The 26,147-nt window shown below is 37.7% G+C and overlaps 1 long non-coding RNA gene across 2 annotated transcripts in view; it reads left to right on the top strand.

Annotated features, from left to right (window-relative positions):
* LOC307007040 overlaps window positions 1-26,147 on the top strand; it is a 125,387-nt gene that overhangs the window by 24,636 nt on the left and 74,604 nt on the right. The window contains exons 2-5 of one of the 2 annotated variants that reach the window (XR_013799561.1): window positions 2,009-2,153; window positions 2,659-2,784; window positions 4,762-4,916; window positions 23,103-23,218. This is a non-coding gene — a long non-coding RNA (uncharacterized lncRNA). Of the gene's footprint in view, window positions 1-2,008; window positions 2,154-2,658; window positions 2,785-4,761; window positions 4,917-23,102; window positions 26,054-26,147 lie in introns of those variants that run through there. The other variant, XR_013799562.1, reaches the window with a different exon arrangement.

Below are 26,147 nucleotides of genomic sequence, written 5' to 3'. Positions count from 1 at the left end.
CAGAGCAACAGTCAGCCGGCGAGACACCGTGTCGGGGAAGGACAATTTTCAAATGCTGTGGAAAAAGAGGAGACATGCTCATTTAAGCATTGGGACAACAGAGCCACGGGGTGGTCGCACACTCACACACAGACTGGCTTACACAGATGTACTGGTATACATCCATGAACCTCCTCCCACAATCGAATTTTAGATTGGTTAGATCAATTTTTCATTGGTTTTCATTGTTAGCTGATGCATTTGTTTGAATTTGTTTTGTTTCCATAACGTTTTTGAATAGCATTGCAAAATGCAAATGAATGATATTTATGCTGCATTTGGAATGTAAAAACCATTACATTTGTATTAATATTGTAATATTTCCTAATGAAATCTGCACTTTGCCCTTTTTTGCACTTTCACTTTGTTTGTGTCATTATTCAGTGTGTGAATTTTCACTTCATATCGATATAAATAAAAAAACATAATGTGTATGTTTTTTTATCGTTGTTGTATTTTTCTTTTCATTTGACGTTTCTTTTTTCTTTTTGTTAACATGCTGTGTGTGATCCCTGGCGCTGGACTTCAATGGATGGCAAAATCTCAAGCACTTCATTATCATGACAACTGCTTTTGAGAGGCCTTCCGAGTCTAATTTCTTTTTCCCAACTTGCACTCTTGAACAGACGAGGATAACACAACATCCCTTGAGGACTTAATGCTCAAGGCTCGGCATATAATGATAATGATTAGTAGTGCTTATGTGCTTTACTTCAAGAGAGGTCCATATTGACACATCCTTGACAATAGAATGAATGCCTACAAGCTGCTGAGGACATCCCATTTATGTCAATTGTTCAACTAAACAGAAAACCTTTAACCATTGCCAGTTTTTGAAATATTATTTTTCTCACAAACAGGTTTTGCTGTTCTTTTTTGCCATAAGGTTAGAAGAAAATGACAAACAAACACGAATGGCTTTTCTTCCAGTCTGAAAATGAATATTTCCTTTATTTGACCTTACTCAAAGGTGGTTTGTGCAAACTTTGTTTTCCTTTCAGCTGTATCTGTAAGACATTAGTGTGTGACGTTTCATATAGTAATCAGTGACAGGCCAACCAACACCTCACAGGAAAGTGGAGGCCATCTTTCAAAACCTCAGTTTAAACATTTGTTGCCTTTGATAAAAACATCATTTATTTTCCACTAGGTTTCTACAACACAAAGATAAATATTTTGAAGCTCTATAGGCATAAATAATTGATTTATGGTAAACAGTGAAGGCTATTCAGTCGGTTCACATGGACAGTCAACTTTTTGTTACGAGACATGGTACAATTCAACAGTGTATAATAATGTTTATGCTGGCGGGATTGCAATTAACATGGGAAACATGCAGTATATTTGCGTTGGCCCTTCGCAAAGGCTGGTTCTGGTTAAAACACGATCGGTTTACTTACAATGAGGAAGAATTTGAAATGTGCTAAATCTCTGGTACTCAGACAGTATGAATCAATCAGATAATTTCTCGTATTGATTTGATGCCGCACAGTTGCTCTTTATTAATATTTGTGAATGGGATCTCGCTGCTAAAGAAATAATTTAAAATGTCCATATTTGTTTAAGACCTCATACTTCATTCACTGTAATAATGTTGATGTTAAATAAATGTTTTCCTTGCCTGTTTAATCCTGATGGGGGTGTTTAAACTTGATCACTTCTTGTACTTTTACTGATTGTATAGTTGATATGATAAAAAAGGCCAAGTGTTAATGCACTCCAAGATGAATTCGCTTTGTAATTTGTTCAGTGTTTTACTGTATTGATATATCCTCTTTAATATAAAAATAAAATTACTTCTTCATCTTTGAGTTATCTTAAAGACATTTTTTGTTTCAACTGTGAGGCCAGAGTTGAGTTTCATACCCAGTATGTATTGGAGCATATAGAAATTAACACATATGGGATCTTTTTCACACTGCCTCTAGCTTGCACCTGGGCTCAATTTTTACATCCTCTGTCTTCCCAGCTGAAGTGGATCGATACTAAAGAATGGCTGTGCCTCGATGGCATGTAATCATCTTGTTGGCTGCTTTGACACTGATCCTCCATTATAAGCCAATGAAGCATGCTGGACAGACATTTCATGGCGATTGTTCTCACTGCTGTCTGAGGTAAACATGATGTTTTTAAGTTAAAGGAAAAATAATAACTAGAACATTTAACTATTTTATATTTTAAATTGTATATACTTTTATTTGATGTTAAACTATGACTTTTTGTCTATATGTTGGTAGTGAGCACATACACCTCAAATGTCTCTCTTGCTAACTGCGGGTGATGCTTTAAGTCTCATCAGATCTGACAAGATTAGAGAACTGCTATCCCCATGGGTGCCTATCACTCTTCTGAACTCTCCAGGTTCATTCCTTCAGTCATTCTCCATGGAGCCTTAGTCCAGTGCTGCTCCAGCAAAACATAGAGCCCCTAACCTTACCTGAGGGAACAAGACTAAAGGCACAGTAGTCTCAGTGTTTGGACCTCTGAGATTATCACCTACTCTGACCCTTCTCACACCATGTCTGCCTGACCCCAGGACTGCCCCCAACTTCTTCCAAACCTTTTAACCATACATAACCATCCATGTCCCTTCCATTCAGTCTGGCTCTCCTCCTACAGGGTTCCATGCTGAAAATGCCACAGGACCAAGGATAGAGCCTTGTGGGACACCGTCTGGACCTGTCTGAGCACTGTCACGGCTGTTTGCTAGCTCCCTGCAGGCATGTTGGTGCTTGGATGAATGAGGTAATGAGATTTAAGCTCTCTAATGGGAGATCATTGGCGTGGGAGGGCTTGGAGAGCAATGTCTGGCTTACACTAAGCAGAAGTTAATGATGACAGTAACTAACCAATTGTAATTTAGTAATCAATCTCATTCCATCAGTGTTTTTGGACATGCATAAAAAAAACGACATCTTGTGCATGAACTAAGAGCCTTTAGTCAAAATCATTTAGAAAAAAAGTTAATTCAGGCCTTTTAATTTTATTGGAGAAACGGTTCAGTGATGGTTGATATTTATTACAACACAATTGGAACATTTTATTGTTTGTTTTATTCCATTTGTATATATGTTTGTGGTATTCCAGGCAGGTTGCTAGTCTATTTGTTGATTGGCAGCATGCAGTAGTGGCCTTGTTTTGACTGAACAACAATGAATAAAATAGCTGGTTATATTGTGTAACTTAAAATGCAAAATATTGGGCTGTATGGGGTTAAAGTTACTCTTTTAATTTATTGTTTGTACTTTTGTATAAAAGTCAAGCTGGTATTACTTAATTGTTTCGTCCATTTCATTGGCATCTCTCAGGTGCACAAGAGCAAATGGCAAACATTGGCATACATGCCTATCAGTAAATCCTTTTATTCAGACGCCATTTGTCTTCAGCAGCAGCTCAACCTCCTTTTGACTCCTGCAAAGACATGAGCTACATTTCAATTGCAAGATGAGTGACACAGAAATATCTGGCTATCAGGATAAAGTAATGTATTCTCCAGATAAGTACCAGCCCTGAGGTGGGACTCCACTCTCGCCTCCTGAGACTGGTGGCATTGCTCCCTTCAGGTATAAGCAGTAACAGGCTTTAATGTCATTTAGCTGCAGGGTGGCCATCTCCTTATTGCCTCATGAATCCTTTTCCAAATGCCATAACATTTCCCGAAAAGCCCCCACTTTTTAAATCCAATAATTAGAAATGTCTATTTAAAGTTCACTGCTTCCGCACCGATATCAATTAAAAGCCATTTGAAGGTGATCAGTATCAATTGTCAACAAATTAAATCCGTGCAGTTAAGGTGGGCAAATGTAAGGAAACACATTCATCTTTTGAGGAAGGGCCCATGAATCATTAGGACAGTTCCTTTTTATCTGCTACTACGCAATATAAATTTCATTAGTGCTTTCCAATGCTGGTGTTCCACACCAACAACAATCATGTGAATTGAGTAATTTAATTTTCTCTTCATTATAGTATTGGACACTGTAGTTGTAACAAATTTGGTTTTGTTGGACAGAAAATACGGTAATAATGGTAGTGAAAAAGGGGGGGAATAAAACAATGTCCATATTATAGATTATATTGTAGAGGATACACAATAAATTCTCCATGTGTGTTTTATATTTAAATGTTGTTGTTTTATTTTATTTATTTATACTTTGACATACTGAAATGTCTTGTTATACTTTAATACATTACTTAGTTATTTCATTAGAGAGCATTATTTCATTAAGGTTTGAAAATGATCTGTCAGTGTTGCACAGGAAGTTGATCATTTTCAAAAGGAAGCAAAAACCTTATTGTTAGGGATCCACCATCTGTTTTTCAAAAGCTTCTTTTAACATCCATCTTCTTGGGGCAACACAGTGGTCTCATTGAAGGCTGATTAGAGAATGATTGGCAATCAATTATGTATCCCTATTGTAAATCATTATATTTTTCACTGCTGACTGTGCGCTTGAATATTACATACCACATGAATCAAGTTATAGTTTGGCAAAAGATGAAATCCCAAAGTTTGGGATGACATTTAGAGCGGATATTCCGATAATTTTTTTGTCGTTGCTGCGGAGCCATGTTGATGCGAGGTCTGATTTAATTAGGCATCCAGATGCTCTTGCCTCACATATTTGTTGTTCATTCAAGGAGCGACACATTCACAGTGTGTCAATGAATGGTTTGGTGTTTTTCTAATTGATGTTTTTTGCATGACTGTTCTCCCTTCAGTCCTGTCACATCTCCGGCTGAGGGTTCGCACAGAAGCACGGAAAGAGCAGCCCGAGGTGTCACCTCTAATAAAACATTTATATCCACGGGGAAAAGCATGTCCAGTGTTGGCAACCAGAGCAAACTCAGGATTGGCAGAGGGAGGTCCTTTTGAAGTAAGTGTTTTGAAGGCGGGAAGCAATGGTGTTCATTGTCTGGGAATATCACCCCCCACCTCCCACCTCCCATCCCACCGCATGGGGGTAAGCGTTAAAGTCTCACAGTGGTAGCAGTAACTTCAAAAGCCGTCCCATGAATGGGGCTATGTGACCCCTGCCCACTACCAGCAGCTAAATTGGTAGATAAAGAATCAGGGTAATTTGTATCGACTCAATAAGTTACTATGTGGCCAAACAGGAAGGTCATGACTTCATGCCGCAACTGTGGCCCCATGGCAACCGGACATCAATGTAACATCAGTTCTCAAAACACTCCCGTTTCAGTCTCGATACATTGTCAACAAGGAGCGATTGTGCAAATAATATCAGGCCTGATAGCGGTATAGCAAGAGGGCAATGGGCAAAAGGAGGAAGTGGCGCTATTTTCTGGGCATCTGCATTTGTTTGTTTGAGAGAACAGCTTTCAGCATGAGATCATAGCCGGATGGACAGAGAAGGGGGTGGGTGGGTGCGACGGGGACAGACATGACCCTATTCGCCCCTCATGGAAAACGGCAGAGAGCGGTATTCCCCCTCGGTCCTGCTCAGTTTGCTCAGCTCAACCAAAATTCTCTGAGCATTAAAATCAATGTTGCCATTGTTAGGCCAAACAGTGCATTCTAACCATGGCCAATGCAAAGAATTCCCAATGGTCCACTGGGACTTACAGATTCGATTATGAGAATGGCCAAGGTTGTCTTTTACCCCCTCTGAAGAATGGGCGTCCTTGTTCCTGGCTGGGACAATGGTGTTTCTAAGTGTCATGTGAAACTTGCTGAACTTTGTACAATAATTCAAGCCTTTGATTCGACAAATGTTGTTGCGCCGGCCTCCACATCTGCAAATACCTCCACATTTTGTGTCTGAGAATAATGTGGCTCTGAAATGTTCTCACCCTGAAGAAAAAAATGCATTCAAGAAATAGGTCTGGGGGAAGATCAGAAAAGGCGCGAAAGAAAAAGTTAGGCACGTACATAAGTTTTGCTATTTGGCTTTTGTTGTTTGAATTAAAATAAAGGTTTCCTTCTTGGCTGTCACAATCTATTAGAGACGGCGGAGAGCTGCTATCACTGTGCAGGCTGGCTCGTCCAGAACTGGGAGTGAAGCTGACGGTGTGTGGAAACTAACACGGGCACTGCGCTGTGACCGTGTCACCTGCAATCAGCGCCAGCACCCGGCCAGATTAATCATGACAGTAGGCAATATTTCCAACATTATTAGAAGAGAAACCTAATATTTTGGGACATCAGGGATCTGGGTTCTGGTGTCCATCAAAGTGAGAGCCTTCATTTTATGCTCCGTGGATGGGTAACCTCGGCACTTAACCCCTTTTAGATATTCCATCTCTTTCCTCTCCTGTCTTTCAAAGCCGAGATCAGCCCACCTTGGAGAATAAGAGGTGTCTGGCTACAGCTATGCATTCAACCAATCCGTAGTATCCACACCTATTATGCCACGTTTTCCGACAGCAAAATAAGTGATTGTACAGTGATCTGAAAATAATGTCCTTGCACGCCAGTGGCATGGTCTGGGTGGCAGACCAGAGGGCTGCAAGAAGTGAAAACAAAAATGGCATCCGAGTGTAGTGTATTGTATCTGCATGAATTGAAGGAGGAAGCTGTCTATGTACAAACACCTTAAACGGGAAATGCAATCATTTGTGTCTTTGCATTTGCAACTTGTTACCATTATTTAATGCATCAGGGTATCATGAACTAACAATACGTTTTATTAATCTTGGTTATTGTTAATTTCTTTATATACCAATACATTTTATTAATCTTAATGTATCATATGAGCAAACATTTATTATTTTAACCCACCGATTGTTATCGTGAAGCAAAAATTGGCATGCATTTAATGTAATGTTATAACATTTACCTTTATATTAAAATAATGAAATATTTTTATTAATATAATCCAATGTAGAAACTTTTATTTAAAAAATGTTTTTATGTAGCTTGTTCGTGAGATTTGGCATTTATTTAATTGTCACTTTTTCTGTTTGTGCTTAATCCATAAGAGGTAATTTATTCATTGATCTGACTCTCACCGCTCTCTCTCACACAGCTCCGTGGCTGTTTTCTAGCCAGCAAATGTTTGATTTGTCTGGCACAGGACGCTTTGTGCACCAACGTGTGACTGTTCATTAAGGAGACTTAGTGTGTGTAATACACCATAGCGTTTCCCCATTTATTTAATTTGTAAGGCTCTGACATCAATTGTTGAGCTTCGTTTGCCCAGTCGTGGCATCAGATGTCAGTGTTAATAAGGTAGTGGAGGTGTGTGCATGTGTGTGTGTCTATGTGTGTGTGCAAAGATGCGACCCGCATGTGTGCTGGGTTGTGCCGTGCAAAGTAAAGCTGTGAAAATGCTTCATTTCGACTCCAGTGTCTGAAAAGATCAGCGAGATTAAAGAACAGAGAGATAATGCATAAAGACATTCATTGCAGGCTATTTTGCCTTTAGAAAAATGTGTTGAATGTAATATAATCTCCATTTCCTCAGACATTTGAACTGTATCTATATATCTGGCAGACTTTTGCCTCTTGGGCCATTTCCCACATTCTTGCTTGGGTTTTAAGACAGACAAGACATTTATTGACCAGCCTTTCTGGTCACATATTCTGTCCTTTTAGATTTCTATCGGTCTTTTATGCAGAATGGGCTCGCGTTTTAAAACTAAACCCCATTTGAATATGGGTGGACAAAAGGATGGTCTAAATCAGACAGCAGCCTTCTATGTGCTGGAAAACATGACTTCACGACACATCCTCATCTCAGGCCTGGACTCTTTTATCATTCACATTGGCTCTAACCATAAGCGCGCCTAGAATTTGATTAAAATGGACAAACACAATGGCCAAAGGTCTGTGGTGCACAGTGCAGACAAAATGGCATGACTCAGTTCTCAAACGCACTCGGTCACAATTAAGAAGCTCTTTGTCACGGACAGAAAAACACCATGATGGTGTTGTCCTCTGAGTTCAACCCACCCACTCACAGGTCCAAGCATAATTCATATGACAATGATACCCATTATGCTCTTGTTATGGCAACTCGGGAAAGGATGTTCTAACAAATAAGATGGCAAGATTGTACCTTAAAAAAGGAGGGAAAAGCGGGATAATTCTGTCGTTGAGGACCAATATATTTGTACCCACGCACTTTGAGTCACCTCACAAAAGATCCAGTGTTTTCTATTCTCAGCAGCAGGCCTTGAACGGAGAAGCTTGGAATGCTTTGTAGGCTACGGAGGAGAATTTATTCTTTGTGGAGTTTCATGAAGTATGTTTTACCATACGCCTTTGCACCGGCTGTCAGACATTTGGAGTTGCAACAGGCTAAAGAAAGTTTGAATAGATTAGCAGAGTTATTGCAAATCTGCAGCCCACTAATGGATTAATCAGTGGGATGCAAATAGAGACTTTGTTCTGACAGACCAGAAAGGTGAATGCTAGTTTAATGAGAAGCTCGGTATGCACAGTTTTAACGTTTACAGGGATAATTGATGTACTCTTGGCCTTGATTTTATTTAGTTGAAGCTGTATTTTTGTTAGGACACTAATGCAATTGCACATTCAATTGGAGATATTGAGCTTAAATGCATTAGTTTGTGTGCATATTAAGCCAAGATTATTTTATTTGGTGAACATAATTTTCAATGACTACTATGTGATCCAAAGCATTGTAAAAAAAAAAATTTGTGCCTTCGTACTGTTGTATAAATACAATAGGCATATCACACTCGTAGTTGTGCAATATGGCTCTATAAGCACGGCTGTAATTACCTATGGCCGAATTCGTATGACCCATATCACACGACTACGAGTGTCTTAAAAACCCTCTTGTCTGTGGAATTATTTCTTTCCACCACTGAATGAAATCTTAAGTTGACAGTTTAACTGATGAGCCCAAGCCTCTATACTATTTCGAAAACGTCACTTTAGAACCAGTAACAAAGGAACGCTGAGATGCTTCATTGAAGTTAAAAGCCATATGTCAAAATATTAAGTAAATCTATATACTATAAGCTACTGGTATTGCTAAAATTATTTAATTTAATTATTAAAATGAATTATGTGAGTATTTTGAGAGAGAGATCAAATGAGCGAGTGTATTTGCATCTGATACAGCATTTTAAGTCAATCTCTCTCTCTCTCTCTCTCTCTCTCTCTCTCTCTCTCTCTCTCTCTCTCTCTCTCTCTCTCTCTCTCTCTCTCTCTCTCTCTCTCTCTCTCTCTCTCTCTCTCTCTCTCTCTCTCTCTCTCTCTCTCTCTCTCTCTCTCTCCTCAACTCTACTCAATACAATAAGCTTCAATGAAGCGACTCAACGTTCCTTCGATACTAGTTCTAAAGTGACGTTTTAGAATTAGAAACAGAGGCTTGGGCTCAACTGTTAAAATGTCAACTTGAGACTTGAATCCATGGAGCTAGAAAGAAGTTCTGCACAAAACAGGGTTTTTATAAACACTCCGTTGTTTTTTCTTATTTATATGCCGTCAAACTGTTGTATAAAAGCAATATCACACCCGTTGCCGTGGGGGTTGGGGGTTGGGGGTTAGGTGCCTTGCTCAAGGGGACTTCAGTCATTTCCTGCCTGTATTGAGAATTGAACCTGCAACCTTCAGGTTACCAGTCTGACTCTCTAACATACGCCACGACTGCACCCATTTAGTCATTTTAATCCCCCTCTCTTCATCTTTATTTATTCGTCACTCTCTCAAATTTCAAATAATTTCTTTATCACTTATACTGTCTCCCATTCGCACGCATGTACTCTCAGGTGTGTCGTCTTCATAGAGCCAAAGGTTGTGGTCACATTTAAAATGATTACTGGTACATTCCAGTGCAAAAACCTACAGTGTCACATGCACTATACATCTGTGAATTATATTTCTGCTGAATTGAATATTGGTCATATGAGGATTCACATAGATGCTTGTTGTGATTGATTATGAAAATAGGCAAGCGATTTGATTAACTGCTCATATGACATGCAACTACTGATCTTTTTAGTCTAAAAGTATCACCTCCTGTCACCATTTGACTGAAAAATGGTTAAATCTTTATTCCAAGACATTCCTGTATTTTTAATACGAAGCTACAAACCTCAGGCTATTTTAATCTGTGCTGTAGGTAGTAGAAGTGTGATGTAATTTTTGGGAAATAAACTTTTGTTTAGAAGTTTAGATTTTTTTCATACACCACTGTACTGTTACTGTAACCATCTCCGTAATTAAATAAATATAATAAATTACCAGAACCTCCTAAGCAAAAATGTTTGCCTTCCCCTACCTTAATTGTATTGTTTCTTGAACAATATATTATGTTTTTACTGTCTTATTATATTCCCTTTAAGTCAACCTAATAATAACAAAAAAACACAATAATGTATTCTCTTGAAAATAAAAGGGGCAATAAACAACGATAATTGTTTGTCACAAGTATGAATTCCTGACTCCTGAAATGTAGTGTTCTTCACTGGTAAAAGTTATCTTTTTTTAGCATGGAATGCAGTATAAATTGTCTCGCCAATTATCAAATGGCATCCTCGTCTCGTCTCTAATTGGCTGTTAGCAGCTGCTTGAAATATGAAACAAAACAAGCCTGTTTTAAAGTTAAATGTGAAACTCGATTTAACAGTGCTCAGGTCTCTTCTACTACAAGACTGTGAGGTTGGGTGGCCTATACTTTTAATGGTAAAAAACTGAAATAAAGTTGGTAACATTAGGTAATGTGTTATTTTAAGAGGTTTTGTTTTCGGGGACTATAGAATTGGTTTTCATGCTTGCATGTAAACATTTTTTTTCTTCAAAATTTTATATAATTGCAGCACCTCTCTTTAATGTTCTATTTAGTTCATGTCTCTATGAAATTTATCCTTTTAAAAAGTGCAATGTGCTCTGATTGGTCAGCTGGACCAGTGTGTTGTGATTGGTCAACCACTTTGAGTGCGTTTCGAAATGATCATGCCCCATACCATAACCGTGAATTTCCACATATTTTACATACTGTAATTGCAGCACCTCTCTTTACAGTCTGTCGTTAACATGCTATTTAGTTGGTCTCCATGAAGCTCCTCCTTTCAAAATGTGCAATGTGCTCTGATTCGTCAGCTGGACCAGTGTGTTGTGATTGGTCAACCACTTTGAGTGCGTTTCAAAAATGTTCATGCCCCATACCATAACCGTGAATTTCAGCGATTCAAAAGCATTCGGAGCCGTCTGCTCTCTAATCGCTCTCGCTGTACTTTGATGTCATTAACCGACCGGTCTGTGCAGCGCCGCTTCAGAGCCACAAAATCACTCTCCAGAACATTCTCATTCACGATTCCATGCTGGTGGAATGATCTCCCTACCTCGTCCGGAATGCAGAATCCCTGACTACATTCTAAAGACAACTGAAATCTCATCTCTTCCGTGAGCACAAACTTTTCCTTTAATCCTCTCTTGTTTGGCTTATGCTACTTTGAGCAATGCCTGAACTTTGTATTTTGAGCACTTCTTGCGTTATTTTTGCCTCTTCACGATGACTCGCTTGCTGTAGTCCTCAGTTGTAAGTCGCTTTGGATAAAAGCGTTTGCTAAATGACTAAATGTAAATGTAAGTCGAACAAGCGTTTTATGTAAACGGGTCACGTGCTGCGTTTGTCCATTCAGTAACACTGTCACCGTAAATATGCAAATAAGGACTTTAACCTGGGGATTAGGAATGTGCAGTGTGAGGCCCCGATCAGACAGGATGCGTTTTTTGCAGTGAGAGGCACCTTTTTTAAATTGTTTTCTATTGGCATTGAGCGTTTTAGCCGCGTTTCGCCACAACAATTTGAGGCTGTCTACACTCGACTCGACAAAATGGCCATTGCAAACACATTTGTCCGTCGTATCAGTAGCAGCAAAATGTGGCAACAGTTTTACTGTTGGGGATTTGTCATGTCGTGTCTTGCCATGCCACATCCAGTGTAGACAGCATCATTGATTATAATGGGTTCTATTCTTTTGTTGTCGCGTTGCTATGCTCACGTCCGGTATAGATATTTTTAAGTGTTGTGTGGGTGCTGTGTGTGATCACAGCATTTTAATGTTTTTTGGTCAGCTCTATAAACAATTAGTTGGCCATGCTAATGAGTATTTGTGAATACAGTGTGCAAATATTTACTGTATGCAAAACATGGACTATAATTTTGAGGTTTTTTTTAAATGAAATCTATTGAAAGTAACATATTGCTCATTGCTTATATTACTGGTCTCACTGAAAGTGTGATTTCAATTTATAAATGCTCAAATCCAATTATTTCAGTCTGTGGATCAAAAAAGCACTTAGAGAAACAATGTTCTTTTGAAAGAGAGATTAAACAGGTCAGTACATGTGTCACAGTGATGCAGCTGTGGTGGTACACAAGATAGTCTTTACAGAAGGACTTTTGTTGAAACATTACTGTATTATGCTAATGTGATCAGAGAGCACACAGATCTAACATAAAGTTGTTTCAAAACAGGTGGGCATCATACCTAAACTCATTATCATGTTTGGGGAAATAATTCTGTTGACGTGATTGCAAAAATGCGTTGGATTGCTAATAAGACTTATGAGGATCAAACTTTTGCAATATGTTTAATATAAACAAGAAACAGTTTAAATCTCTATCCCAACACTAAGAAGGCCAAAGTTGCAATGAAAGACTGGCGTGTGTCTGTCTAGCCTGTACTAAAAAACATTTCCTCTTCATCTCAATGACTAATTCATTCTCAATTAAATGATTTTTATCTCTTTGAGGCATGTGTCTTGTTCAATTGAAGCCAAGTGAATAGTCCTCTCTTTTTTTCTCTTAAGGACATAAGGCATCTTTTATCTTTAATTGGGAGTGACATGTGGCCTCTGGACAAACTGCTAATTCAAAAAAAAAAAGGACATCTGAAGAATTTTGGCAGGAGATTCACAGATTTACCTACTATCAGCCAAAGTCGGAATAAAGGTCTTTTGGACTCAACTGGAGGCAATAATCTCCTCTTTAATGTTATTTCCCAAAATCATCATCATGTACTTGAATAACAAGGTTAATATGATAAGTTAGGTATTGTGACATGCTTTTATGGCCTTAAATAGGTAGGGATCAGTCTCTTGAAATGTAACTGTGACTTGTATCCTTCACCACCAATACCTGTACGTCATTCAAAACCTTTGTAATCTTCTGTGAAACGCAACAATATTTTTTCCCCATCCAAAATGTCTGAGCTGCTTTGTTTCACAGTAAAACAGATTTTTAACGTCAGCATAAACATAACTATAAAAGTGTAGTAAATTTTACTTGTGCACCATATTCAAGTTGTGTTCCTCGATAAAAGAATGAATGAATGGCTGTATATGCATTAGAATATGCGCATGAGTCAAATGGATAATGGTGCTTGCTTTGCCATTTAAAAAAAAATTATTTGTACATGTTCTTTCTGTTACCTTTTTGTTTTGTTGTGGAATGTTAGGGAGTTAATATATATTATACATATTATTTTGAGTTCATTGAAATTTCCTCAAATGTATGTATTATTATGTAAATGATGTAATTTCAAAATCTGGGTAATACACTTTTAAAAAAATCCATGCTGATTTTCCTACAAAATAATACAGTACACTGGGGCCCTGTTTTTACAGACTTTTCTTAGGGTGTATATATAAACATTTAGTAAAACATTGTAGTTTTGTGTTTTTTCCCGCCATTAAGTTTGCCAAACATATGATGGAATCCTCCAAAACTTAGGAAAGAATGTCACAAGATTGACATTTTTGGTGGTGCAGGATAAAAGAACCATGCAAAATATACTTTAGTCTTTTGCTTCACTACTGTGGTCTTCTCTAAACCTTAAGGGACCCGTTAAGAGTCTAATTTTCTAGTTAAAAATTCACCAAACAATGGCAGCTGTGCAGTCTTGATTTACCGTTTCTACCTTCATCCTTTCTCAATCAAAGAGCAGGAAAATAGTGTGAGATCCCTCTCTATCTACCCCCCTTTTCCCACAAACAGTTGATACAACATGATGAGAGATTTTTAAAAAGCATCCTTTGTTTGTGTCCTGGTGTGCTTTAGAATCCTTTAATTAGGGAAAGTCGTAGTGCCATCAGAGGATAGCAGCCCTGTAGGCTCATCGTGTATATTTGTTTTCACAGTGCTAGAGAGAAGTGATTGGGTTTTAATGGCCGGGGCCTGTGCTGTGCTTACCAATGCTCTAGCGCAAACTTCATTTTTATTACCTTGCGGAAAATATTTGCTCATTGCTTTCCTGTTTTTGTTCTTTCTCAGCTTTGATCTCTCAGGGTTAACCAAAAGCCTTTGAATATAACAGTGCTATGATTATAGAAGACTTAAATATATTACATTGTGCGCATACATCTCTTTGAGTCTGTTCAAAATGTAACCATGAGCAGAACTTTTAATCATTCCCGAAAGGGTAAAGCTGCAGGGAAGGAATGAGCTGACCAGCACAACCACAATTTAGTCAGTTGAATTAACGCTAGATTGACACCCTTAGATGTAGGGTTAAAGTTGATGCCACCTCAGGGTAAAAAAAAGAGAGTTATTGATGCCAGTTCTCCTCTGATGCCTCAGGGTTCAGTCTCCTGGTCCCACACTATAGCACACAAAAGCATCTCTGTGCGAAACGGTATCAACTGCACATCTGGGGGTGAAGGGGCAGGTTGGACTGCATTTAATTGCATTGTGAATCACTTGTCTGGACGCATGAAAACATGCAATGTTCTTCGATGGTGCATTCCGGACACAATTAATTTACATTATGAGTACAATCAAAACTGTACACTGATTTTAATAAGTGGCTAAATCAGGTCTTAATGTCCATCAGACCTTTGTGAAGCCAGTGCGGTTTTAATACCAGCCTCAGTCATCTCACTGCAGCCACTGTTTTGGCCACTTCTGCTGTATAAAGTCATCCAGTCCAGTCGTTAGAGAAAGCGAAATTACATTACTGCTTTACTAATGTTTAATTACATTAATGTGCAATATCAGTCGTTAACGGCCATTAATTATAAATGAAGATGTAATGATGGCCATTAATATTTAATTAAAGAGCAATCAAGTGTTATTTGGCAGTGTTACAAAACTAGACACTAATAAAAGAAAGAATGTTCTCAGCCTGACAAGACAATGGCCAGTGTGCCATCATATATCGCAGGAACTGAACGAGAAGGGCATGGATACATTTTCACAACCTTTTAGAGGTGAAGTTACTTGCTGATGAGCTTGGCTAATGTTTGTGATGAAACAATCACATTTTATTAACTGCTTTGGTTATGCTCACTGAAAAATCATCAATTACTCACCATCACATTTTTTTAATTTTGAAAAATGACTGTGTGTGTGTGTCAAAATACCCAACAGGGACAAAATATCCCCACAAATAGGGCAATATCCAAAATCCTTGTCCTTGTGGGGAAATTTTTTTTGTTCCCCACAAGAAAAACATCTTATAAATCATGCTAAGTGACGTTTTCTTGAAAATTTAAAAAATGTGTGTGTCTTTTGTTTTTGTACAATTAATGCCACATGGTTGGATCTTTTTATATTTTTTATTCCAGTAAAAATTATGCATTTTTTTTTTTTTTTTTTGAAGTGTAACGGTCCCTACACACCGGCGTCTTTGCATTGACTTAACATTGAAATCACTCGTGCCTGACGCGCTATTCGCGTCCGGTGTGAACGCACCATAAAAAAAATACTGTGTGGGGCCACTATATTTCACAATAATTCCCATTATAACAAAGCAAAGCTAAATATTGCAACAAAAACCTCAAGGACTGGCTGTAGATGGATTCAAATTCTCAAAGACAATTCCTTTTTATTGCTGTGCGTAAATAAAGAGCAGAAATCAAAATGCAGTGGGCTGTTTTAGGGACACAATTGAAGCCTGTTTGCTGTTGAGTTCAGGGCATGCTATTCTCATAGTTTGCCTTGTGGCCCAGACTGTTGTGATGAAGAACACCCATGCAGCTCTATTGAGATGGTAAGCACTGCTTGTTTACTCAAGTTTTCCTTTTTTCCACATCCACAGTTACCAGTTAGCAAAACAAAAGGGCCTATGAGGCAGTCATTTGTCGAGTGGGTTCGCAAGCACACTGTTCGAGTGGAGGAGGCCGGTTTGTGGTACGGTACATGTTTGTTAAGGTGGGTGTCACCATTGTTTTAACCCAGGACACCCTCCCTCTGTTCCTTGTGATGTCTTTGTGTCTGTCCTCATTGCTTCCAGAGTTTCCCTCTCAATGCTGGAAGAAAGTTTGAGGAGAGACATTGAGTAAATGTTTATTGGACTTTATTGTTGCCACTTGATTCAGGATTGCACTTTACAGTAGAATTATCTGTACATTTAGGTTGACATTGTTGCCTTGGTAGCCAACTCATACTACATTAATCAATCCAAACCTGAATTTGTCCTCAAACAAAGAATGCTTATCCATAGTCAAATTTAGTTAACTTGGCTAATCTAGATAATGCTTAGTAAAACAAAATAATGGTTCTTAACCGAAAGGCAGGACTTTCCATATCAAATGTGACGTTTTCTTCCATAAAGTTCCATCAATAAAGCAGTAAAACAATTCTCGACACAACAAACTAAATATTTAATATACCCTAAAACTTTGCAAAATAATGATGACCTATACATGACTCTTTAAAATACCGGTAGTCATCAATTTGCAGTGAAGTCCAAGAACAGTAGTTTTACTTGCGTTTTCAACAGAATTGTAATGAAAGCTTTCCAAATGTCTGATCTTAAGGTCTATGAATAGATTACAACTAGATTGCAGATTAAAACGACTCAACAGAAAGCTTGAATCAGATGATTTTTTCTGAATCAGACAGAATATATTAGCATAAGATTATTACTTATCGGCACTGACACCAAAAGATGAGATTCATTACTAATAGGCTTGTTTAATGCTATAATAGTATATCTATATATCTATATCTATCTATCTATCTATATATATCTATATATATATATTTAGCATTAAAGAAGCCTATTAGTAATGAATCTCTTCTTTTGGTGTCAGTGCCGATAAGTAATAATCGTATGCTAATATTTTCTGTGACAAAATCATCTGTTTCAAGCTTTTTGTTGAGTCGTTTTAATATATTATATTATATTATATTATATTATATTATATTATATTATATTATATTATATTATATTATATTATATGTATGTCTCATGTATCTCCCCTGACAGTAATGACTAAATATTTCTTTTCATCCATGCCATTATTCTGATCAAAATGACTTCTTGAGGACTTTTCCTCTTTTTAAAAATAATTTCTGTCTTCTTTCCAGCTACAAATATTGTAGTTAAAGACAGTTGAAAGTGTGAATGAAAGGACTGAAAAAAGAAAAACGGTTTCACTGTTCATTTGCAGTTCAACGCATTGAACTTTGTGAGAGTTGTTAGAGTAATGTAAAAAGATGAAAACTTTCCATTGCCTCATTAATGAAATATGTACATTTCCCCCTCCTCTAACAATTATGTGGCTGTGAAAGCACATATTTTAGATTAATAATCATATTCACAGCTATAATGAGTGTAGCACAGTATTAGTGCAGACTAGTGTGTGAAAACCGCTCAGGCCATTCCATAGGTCATCAGTATGCAGATAACACACTGTAATTAAACACAATCCCCCATGCTACATTCACCCTGCAATATTTCATCCAATTTTGTCCATCTGATGGGTTCACCCCTCATGGAGTCATTTTAAGACAGTTGTGTTGGTAGATATTGTGTAGGCTTTTTACGATAAATATATTCAGATTTTACATTTATTTGTTTGTACCATTTTTTTTCTTTGAAAAGATACTATTTACTGTAGTCCGAGACATAGCACAACTATTGAAGCTGAAGCTATCTGTATCATAGCACCAATGGGTTTCAGAGTGTAAAGACGGACTCAAGGCGCTGATGCAACAATTTTACAGTGACTTAACAGGCTGGCAACTTCAGCGGCCACCCCATCATTCTTACTCCCAGATGAGTCCTAATAGAGCAGTGGAGACTACGGAGTCATTACTGAGAGCAGATATATATTTTCAATCCATTTTACTTACTGGTACCTAAATCCATTATCTCATAACTGTAGAAGTAGCAATGAGGGGTGTCTTGGCATTACCTTTCTGTATTTGAGAGAATCCAAACTTCACTGGAATGCATAGTTGACCTGATAAGTTGTAAATTGTGTTTAAGTACACTCTTTGTGTTTAAATAATATATTGGATTCCTTATGTACTGCATCAGTTAATTTAGTTATGAGAAACAGCTGCTAGGTCTATCTTTGTATTCAGGGACTTTGCTTTTCCTTGTTTCCTGAGTTTCTGTTTCCTTTGTTCTCTTTGTTTCCCACTACTCTCTTGTAACCTTGGTTACCAATTATGTTCACCTGCCCTTACTCGTTATTTCCTGTGTATTTGAGCCCTCAGTTGTATGCTTTAGAATCGATCTCGCTGTACTTTGATGTCATACACCAATCGGTTTGCACAACGCCACTTCGCAGCTCTCAGAATATTATGAATTTACTCATTGTAATTACAAGTTCTACAAGCACATTAAGACTTTTTAGAGTTCAGAATCAGTAATAACAACATTGCGTGAACGCACCTTTAGTTCCGTTTTTGGTCCAATATTTTCTTTATTTTAGTGTGAAGATGTTGCGTTGTTTTTCTCCTGTGGACTGTTTTCTTATTGGATTACCTTGTTACTATTTTTTTTTAAAGTTACTATGACTGGTATTATATCTACATGACCTCTTCCTTACCTTCGCCTCACCTGCTTTAACAACAGCTACATTTGATATATTTAAAGGGAATTTGTCATTTTTTTTTCTTTGAATAGTGTAATACTGTGGCTCAGTGACATACTATTACAGTGTTTTTTGAGGGTCCCACTCCCAACATTGTTTTAAAGCAATGGTGTGAGTTTAGGGCAGGACTACTATTTTTTAGATCACTTTGATGAATGGAATTTAGGCTTTTATTCATATAGACATTGATCAGCGAAAATAAACAGAAGCTCAACTAAACCTGCCTGACGTGCTATAACAAACTTCTTGCGGAAGCTCAAACGTGCCGCGTAACACGAGAATGAACTTAATTGGTTCTTGCACATCATTGAACATACTTGAGCTTCCGTTTAACACAACTTACATATGAGTTAATGAATGTTTATTTGTGAATAAAAGCCTAAATTCAATCTGTTCATCATATAAAGTGATCGAGTCTCTTCATAAAATGTTGGGCCAAACTGCTCAATTCATATGGATTAGTTTTACGAACTTTTTGAAGCGTCAAAGTGTCAGTTGTGTAGCTGTGGAGGGACCGAAAGCTCTCAGATTTCTCTTCATTTGTTTTCTGAAGATGAACACACTTACAGGTTTGGAATGACATGAGGGTGAGTAATTAATGACATTATTAAAATGTTTGGGTGAACTATTCCTTTAAACTATTTAAGTTAATTAATAGATATCACTATACTTCCCCAGTTTATGGATTGCATTGAGAATTGCAAACATTGCACATTTTATATTGGAAGTTTTCAGAAATGTTATGTTTAAATATGAAAAATTGCCATTATCTTATTAAGTATGCACTAATTGACATACATTTCTAGAACACAAATCTGAACATTGGATAAAGCCAGGTTCAAAATATTTTTTTTTTTTTACATATTAGAGTCAAATGTTTTTACAAAGGGGATTTTGGATATCTCTTTTTATCACCCAATAACACTACTGTCAACCGCCAAAAACAAAACAAAAAACAATTCACCATTTATTAGGAATAAAATGTAAAATCAGGCAAATTATATATGATCAAAACCCTCTGTAAAAACCTTCAGAATATAGCTAAAACTATTTATGAGTACTGTGAACTTATTCCATTTGAGTTCAAATAATGTTCAATTAAACTATAATTTCACTTAAATACTTTGTGTAAGTGAAAAGTAATTCAATTGGATTAAACCATTAAAATTAGAATCTTTAACCCTTAAATGCATGAATATTTTGCCAATCATTTTTACATGTTCGGGTCTTTAGCAACTCAGATCAAGCACAGATGGATCTCTACCTGTCATGATAATATAAAACTCAACTGATATTATTGTAACAATTATAGAAGAATAAAATAAAGCATATTTAGTTACCTTTTTGAGCTTGGAAGGGCTCAGTTTTAGCAGATGTTTTATACCATCATCACTGCCCTCATCAGAGCTCATGTCCAAGTACATTCAGCATCTGCCCCATATTCGCCATCTCAAACATATTCTCAAAACAACCTTTTTTTAACATCTTCAAAATCAATAGTTTTATCGCTGACAGCTTCTTCACCAGATCCACCATCAAGTGACAGTGACACTAATATTTGATTGTGTTCAGTACTTGCTCTGCATTAAATCGCTGAGCCATTTCAAGTTTTGCTAATGATATTTCCTATTCTTTTGTTTTCTGCCTGCGGTAACTATGAGTGAAACGTCACTTCATCATTGTGTATCAGACATTGTCACCTTGTAGAATAAAGGTGAATTGTTCTTATTCAGTCATCAAAGATTAAATTATTGTTGTGCAGAAAAAATATACTTATACACTGTTACACACCTCGGGTCGTTAGCGACCCTATACATTTTTTTTACAAAAACAAAACAGGCATTCTTTAATAATTGTATTTTATTTGACTTTTTTCTTGTTGTATTGTTTATAATGAATTACTTGAGGAACACTAAGAAGGTTGATGTCTAACTTTGGCATCGCCATTGTGCACATGCTCTGAAAGACAAAGGAGATGCTCGTTTCTTTTAATTAATCATTTAAATATTAGATTATGCTTTGTGTCATGTAAACTTGATCTGAACGGGAGAGACTTCAGCTCAACTACACAACCTGCTGTAGCTCGATTATAACTGTGCATGTATATGTATGTGATGATAGTCATTAGTCATCCTCTTGAGGATCTTTGGTGTCTCTGGACTCACAGATCGAGGAGCCTGCTGTATGCAAGGAGTGTAAATGATTTGGTGACACATTTCCAAGAGCTGGTAGAAGCTCCCAGGAAAATCACTTGCATGTCTTTTCCCTCCATTCTTGACTTCAGTGCAACGTGTATAGAATCACAGGAGGAGGCATGAGCTGCTAGTCCACAGTGTTTGACGTTTCTTTCGGAATGCTAACAGTGTGTAACCTGACTCTGTCTATCACCCATGTTACCCAAACAGCACAAGCATACCCTATACCTCATCCCGTCCAACTCCTCACCCCACCTGAAACCGCATCCATTAGGTGTCAATGTCTTCTCAGTCACATTAAGATAGTGGCGTTATTGTTAGAAATGCTGCATGTTTTTCTCCACCTTGTCTCCCAACAGCTGTGCCTATAACTCATCATCCATGTCCAGTTATGTTTTATTTTAATGCGAGGTGTGATGAGTTATTGGGTTTGAGAACTGCATGTTCTTTGGGCAGAGGTCATCTGACATTCTAAACTGACTAAATCTGACTTTGAGATGTGCTGGGCTTGTATACGGGCTGGGTAAACCAGGTATTAACAGGCATCCAACACGTCCAACATGTTTGTGATCCAGTCTCTCAAACCACATGATGTTCGAAAGAGTGCTGTGTATTTGTAGTGTAATCGGCTAATCGCTAACACGACCTAATGCTTTCTTGTGCATTGAAGGACCATCTGTCAATCAACCATTGAACTAAATATACAGACTTCACAGAATATTCTCAGTATGTAGTGACACAGAATATTAATACCAGTAATGTGTCTTGGCTGACAACTTGTGATCAAATCTCAAAAGGCAGATTTTAATACCATGTATAAACGGGATCTATGACATACATCCAAAAATAATAAGGAGATCCCCAATGGAGCCACTTAGACATTGCTGTTACAAGAACATGGACATAAGTTGGACTCATACCTGAATATTTATATTATAACCTGAACGTTTTGAGCTTACTCACTTTCGACCACTTCCAGACTGCATTCGACCGGATTGCTTTCGGAGTGCATACGCTCTTGTGGTCGAATGTGAACAGCCGCAAAAAAAGACCACCTACTCACTACCTACTGACCTAATGCGTAAACATTATGGGAAGCGTGCTAGCCAGGCGGGATTTAAACTTTGTCGGCTGAAGACCCAAGTTTGGTTTGAAGATGAAAAATGTACCAAGCACAATGTTCTATCACTATTCCTGATTTCTAACACACACTCAGAGCGTTCGGTGTGGTCTTGCGGCTGCCAGAGCAAAAAAATGAAAGCTGCTGCTCTCCTTATGTTTTTTTCCGCTGTTTCTGGGCTTTTTCATATGTAAATTGCGTGAGCTTATTTAGTCCATTAGATCGAAAAATCTTAAAAGCCCTTATATGTACCCACCCATAGACCCTCCCCTGGAAGAAATAAGGACAGACGTGTCTGAAAGTGAACAAAAAAAACACCAGTTGTAAACGGGAATGTGTCTCCCTCGTCTACTTGTGATCCGATCAACCAAACCGGATCTTAATACCAGGTGTAAACAGGGGGGCCTCATTCATTTAGCAGATGCTTTTATCCAAAGCCATGTATAAAAAAAATGCACAATGTCTTTCCAGAACTTTCCTTTTCATGGCTCTGCATTGGTGGAACAATCCTATATTGAGTTGTATGCATTTTATGGCTGAAAATTGTTAAATAACTGCCATTATTATCATTTTGATTAAATACAGTAAATTAAATATAAAATAGTTAAAATAAAATGATTTGTGTGTTTAGGCATCATGTATAATATGAAAAATGGATGTCCATTTTGATATTTGCTAAACATTGCATGTTGTGTTTTTAAAATGGTTAGCATTTTTGAAGATTTACTTTTCCTATCATCTCACAATCACATAAAATGTATGTAAACTGAAGTGCTGAGTATGCACAAAGAATATCATATGCTACCGTTTAAAAGTTTGTGGACGGCATAGAATTTTTATGGTTTTGAAAGAAGTCTCTTATGCTCATCACAGATCCATAAAAAAACAGTAATATTGTGCAATATTATTACAATTTCAAACAACTCTTTTCTATTTTAATATTTAAAAATGTAATATATTCCTGTATTTTACATAGCTCACCCATGCCAACTTCAGCAAGACAGATCGTGCATCGGGGCAAGCACTCAGGGAGGAGAACCGTAAGACTGGCTGCTCATAGGCATAACAAGAGCAGAGGTGATGCCTCCAAAGGTGAGAACTGCCCTTCTTCTGTCATCCCTGATGTTCTGGAGGCATCATCACCTTATTAGCCCGGTGAGACCTGGAAAAGGGGGTTGGTGCCCCAGATTGAAGAGAATTAGGGGAGCTGGTGAAAATCGCAGCTCCATGCGGAGAGACCTTCTCTAAGGAACAGGCGGGGGCAGATGGGAGGTGATCACAGGAAATCACAGGACCTCTGACACTGTTTGTGGTCCTGGAGTGTTAGTTCTCACCCATCATTGCCTTTGGTGCCACGGCCCACACTGGGGGAAGTTATTTTAGCACATTCATAAAAAGCGCCATTTAGCATTGTCACAACAACATTTAAAGCAGTGCTACTGAAAAGGCACACACGCACTACAAAGCCAGATGAGGGTCTTTGCGCAAGCGTACGTATTACTCTCAAGTAACTGTGAATGATCTCTCTGGGTACAAGTTATGGTGTTGATTACTTACATGACAGGAACAATGATTAAAACTGGGAGATGATAATGGTGTGGCATTCATGCATTGACAACTTTGACTCTATGTTCCTTTCCAAAGGTTGATGTATGGCATCATTAGGATAACCTCAGGCCCTTAAAGACACTAATCTTCTTCATCTTGTCCTTCACACTTTCTTGTTTTGACATTTAGAAATATGTGTGTGTGCACACACAGTACCTGTGGTGTGTGTATTGGCCATAGCGGTACTTATAGCAGCGTGCAGTGTTTTAGCGGTTTACTTGTTCATATATTATGCATTTTTAAAAGATATTCAAATAGAATTTTAATGTAAAATTAGCTAAATTAAGATACAATTATATAATCACATGGTCCTTGATCATGCAAAATTTGACGCAATGATGCTAGGGTTTTGTGGCTGGTTACCAGGGTGTTGCTATGCAGTTAAATAGCTATGCAGTTCAGAATATTTTAAGTGTATGCGGTTGCTGGTGCATGTGTTCAGAATGGTTGCTAGGTGGCTGCTATTGTTGCTGGGTGATCAGGCCTAATTAAAAAGAGATCCTAACTCTGCTGGAAAAAAAAAACTAGGGCCTATATAGCATGAAGCCGGTTTAGGATAGCTAGGTATGTTTCAGAATTGAATCACGCTGATTATCTTGTGAGAAGTGAATAAAGATAAAAATAAAATTACCCTGATTTTTTCTTTCTCTACCATCATGGTCTATTTTATTTTTTAATTTTTTTTTATAATAGCTTATTTAACTGGTCTTCCAGCTAAAGTGTGCCCCAAAAAAGAAAAATAATAGCAGATCTTTGGATTTTATGTGTTTGTTCAAATAACTACTGCTAAGTATATGCAATAGTTATTATGCTTAGCTTAGCAAGAACCACAAACTATATTCACTATATTTGTAAACACAGACATGTAATATAAGCATGCAGCTAATTTCAGTCTACTTTTTCAGACCTGTCTGTATCCATCTAATTAATAGCTCTCTTGAATTTTAAATTTGGTTTGTCAGGGCATCGGAATGGTGGTGGCTGTAAACACACTGCACTACCCTCCGCCCAGTCGGGTTGCACTGGGCAAATGTTTGTCAGATCATCTCTGTAAACACGCACACCCCGACAGGGTCATTCAGAGGGTGTCCAACACTTAAGCCAGTGCGCTGATACCGCAGTCATGTCAACGGAAGTGTAAGCATATACCCAGTTTTCCTAACAAGTCAAGCTGACTGTAAAGTCCTCAGGCATCTGCCGACTCCAAACACATGCCCACCCCTCCCACGCCCCGAAATACACACTTTATTTTCAGCATATGTCTTCTTGATTATTCTAGCCACTGCATTTTAGAAGATTAGATTCCCCTTGCTTAAGTGTAAAGCGACGGTGGGGAAAATGAGTGGCAGCGACGTGAAATGCGAAAGGCTATAGTTTATGGGTAACGGGCCGACGAAGCAGAAGAAACTGAAGGCTCTGATTTCAGCGCCGCTTTGGTTCGAGACAGGAGCACACGTCTGTTGCCTCCATCTGTCTGTCTGACTGTCAGTCAGTCTGTTTTGCCCCTGTTGAAGTGCAGCGAGTGTAAATGAGAATAGCAGACGTGGTCTATAAAGTGTTAAGTCTAGGCTACTTTATGTGATGAATAACATTTATGTTTCAGTTGCCTACTTAAAAGTTCCCAGGAAGTAAACACTGCTAGCATGTATGCTATATACCCTATACAGGTGTTTTTTAGGTATTGTTGACTATATTTAACACTAACTATTCATTTATACCCTAAGTTTGTGATGCTATTTAGAAGGCCATAACTTTTCTACATTTTATGTCAATGTAATAAGTAAACACACAGCTAAGACGCGTCTGCACACTTAGCCTGCTAGCCAAGCACACTGCAGGTGGTTTTGAGGCTAAATTTAACACTATTAATATAGCCTAAGTTTGTGAGGTTATTTTGAAGTCTTTAACACATTTTAAGGTCAGTGTCATAAGTAAACACAGCTAACACTTAAGCACCCTACAGGTGGATGTGGGTACTGTTTGCTAAATGTCACTATTCTTTTATACACTAGGTTTTTGAAGTTTTTTTTTAGAAGAGCCATTATTGTTTTAATAATTTTTAGGTGAATGTCATAAGTAAACATAGAGAAGAAGTGGCTAAACATCTGTCGCCTATTATCTAAGCACCCACAGGTGGTTTTGAGGTTTTATACTCTTAATTTGTGAATTTATTTATAAGCCCATAGCATTTTTATGAAGTCATTTTCAGAGAATAAAAGTCAATCAAGAGAATATAATTTACATATTCTTTTTTCCATTCAGTGTGAGAGCCACAGCCATATCTCTGTTACTCTCCACAGGAAAGAACCCTGAATATTTAAACCTAAAAAAAAAAAACCTAACAGCAAATTACTACTCCAAGTCCAGTCGAGTGATAGATGTTTGACATTTTCTCGGCAACTGGTGGGTGTGT

The sequence above is a fragment of the Phoxinus phoxinus genome (assembly GCF_949152265.1).
Source record: "Phoxinus phoxinus genome assembly, chromosome: 11".
NCBI classification, from domain to species: Eukaryota; Metazoa; Chordata; class Actinopteri; order Cypriniformes; family Leuciscidae; genus Phoxinus; species Phoxinus phoxinus.
This window is presented reverse-complemented; position numbering and strand designations above follow the sequence as displayed.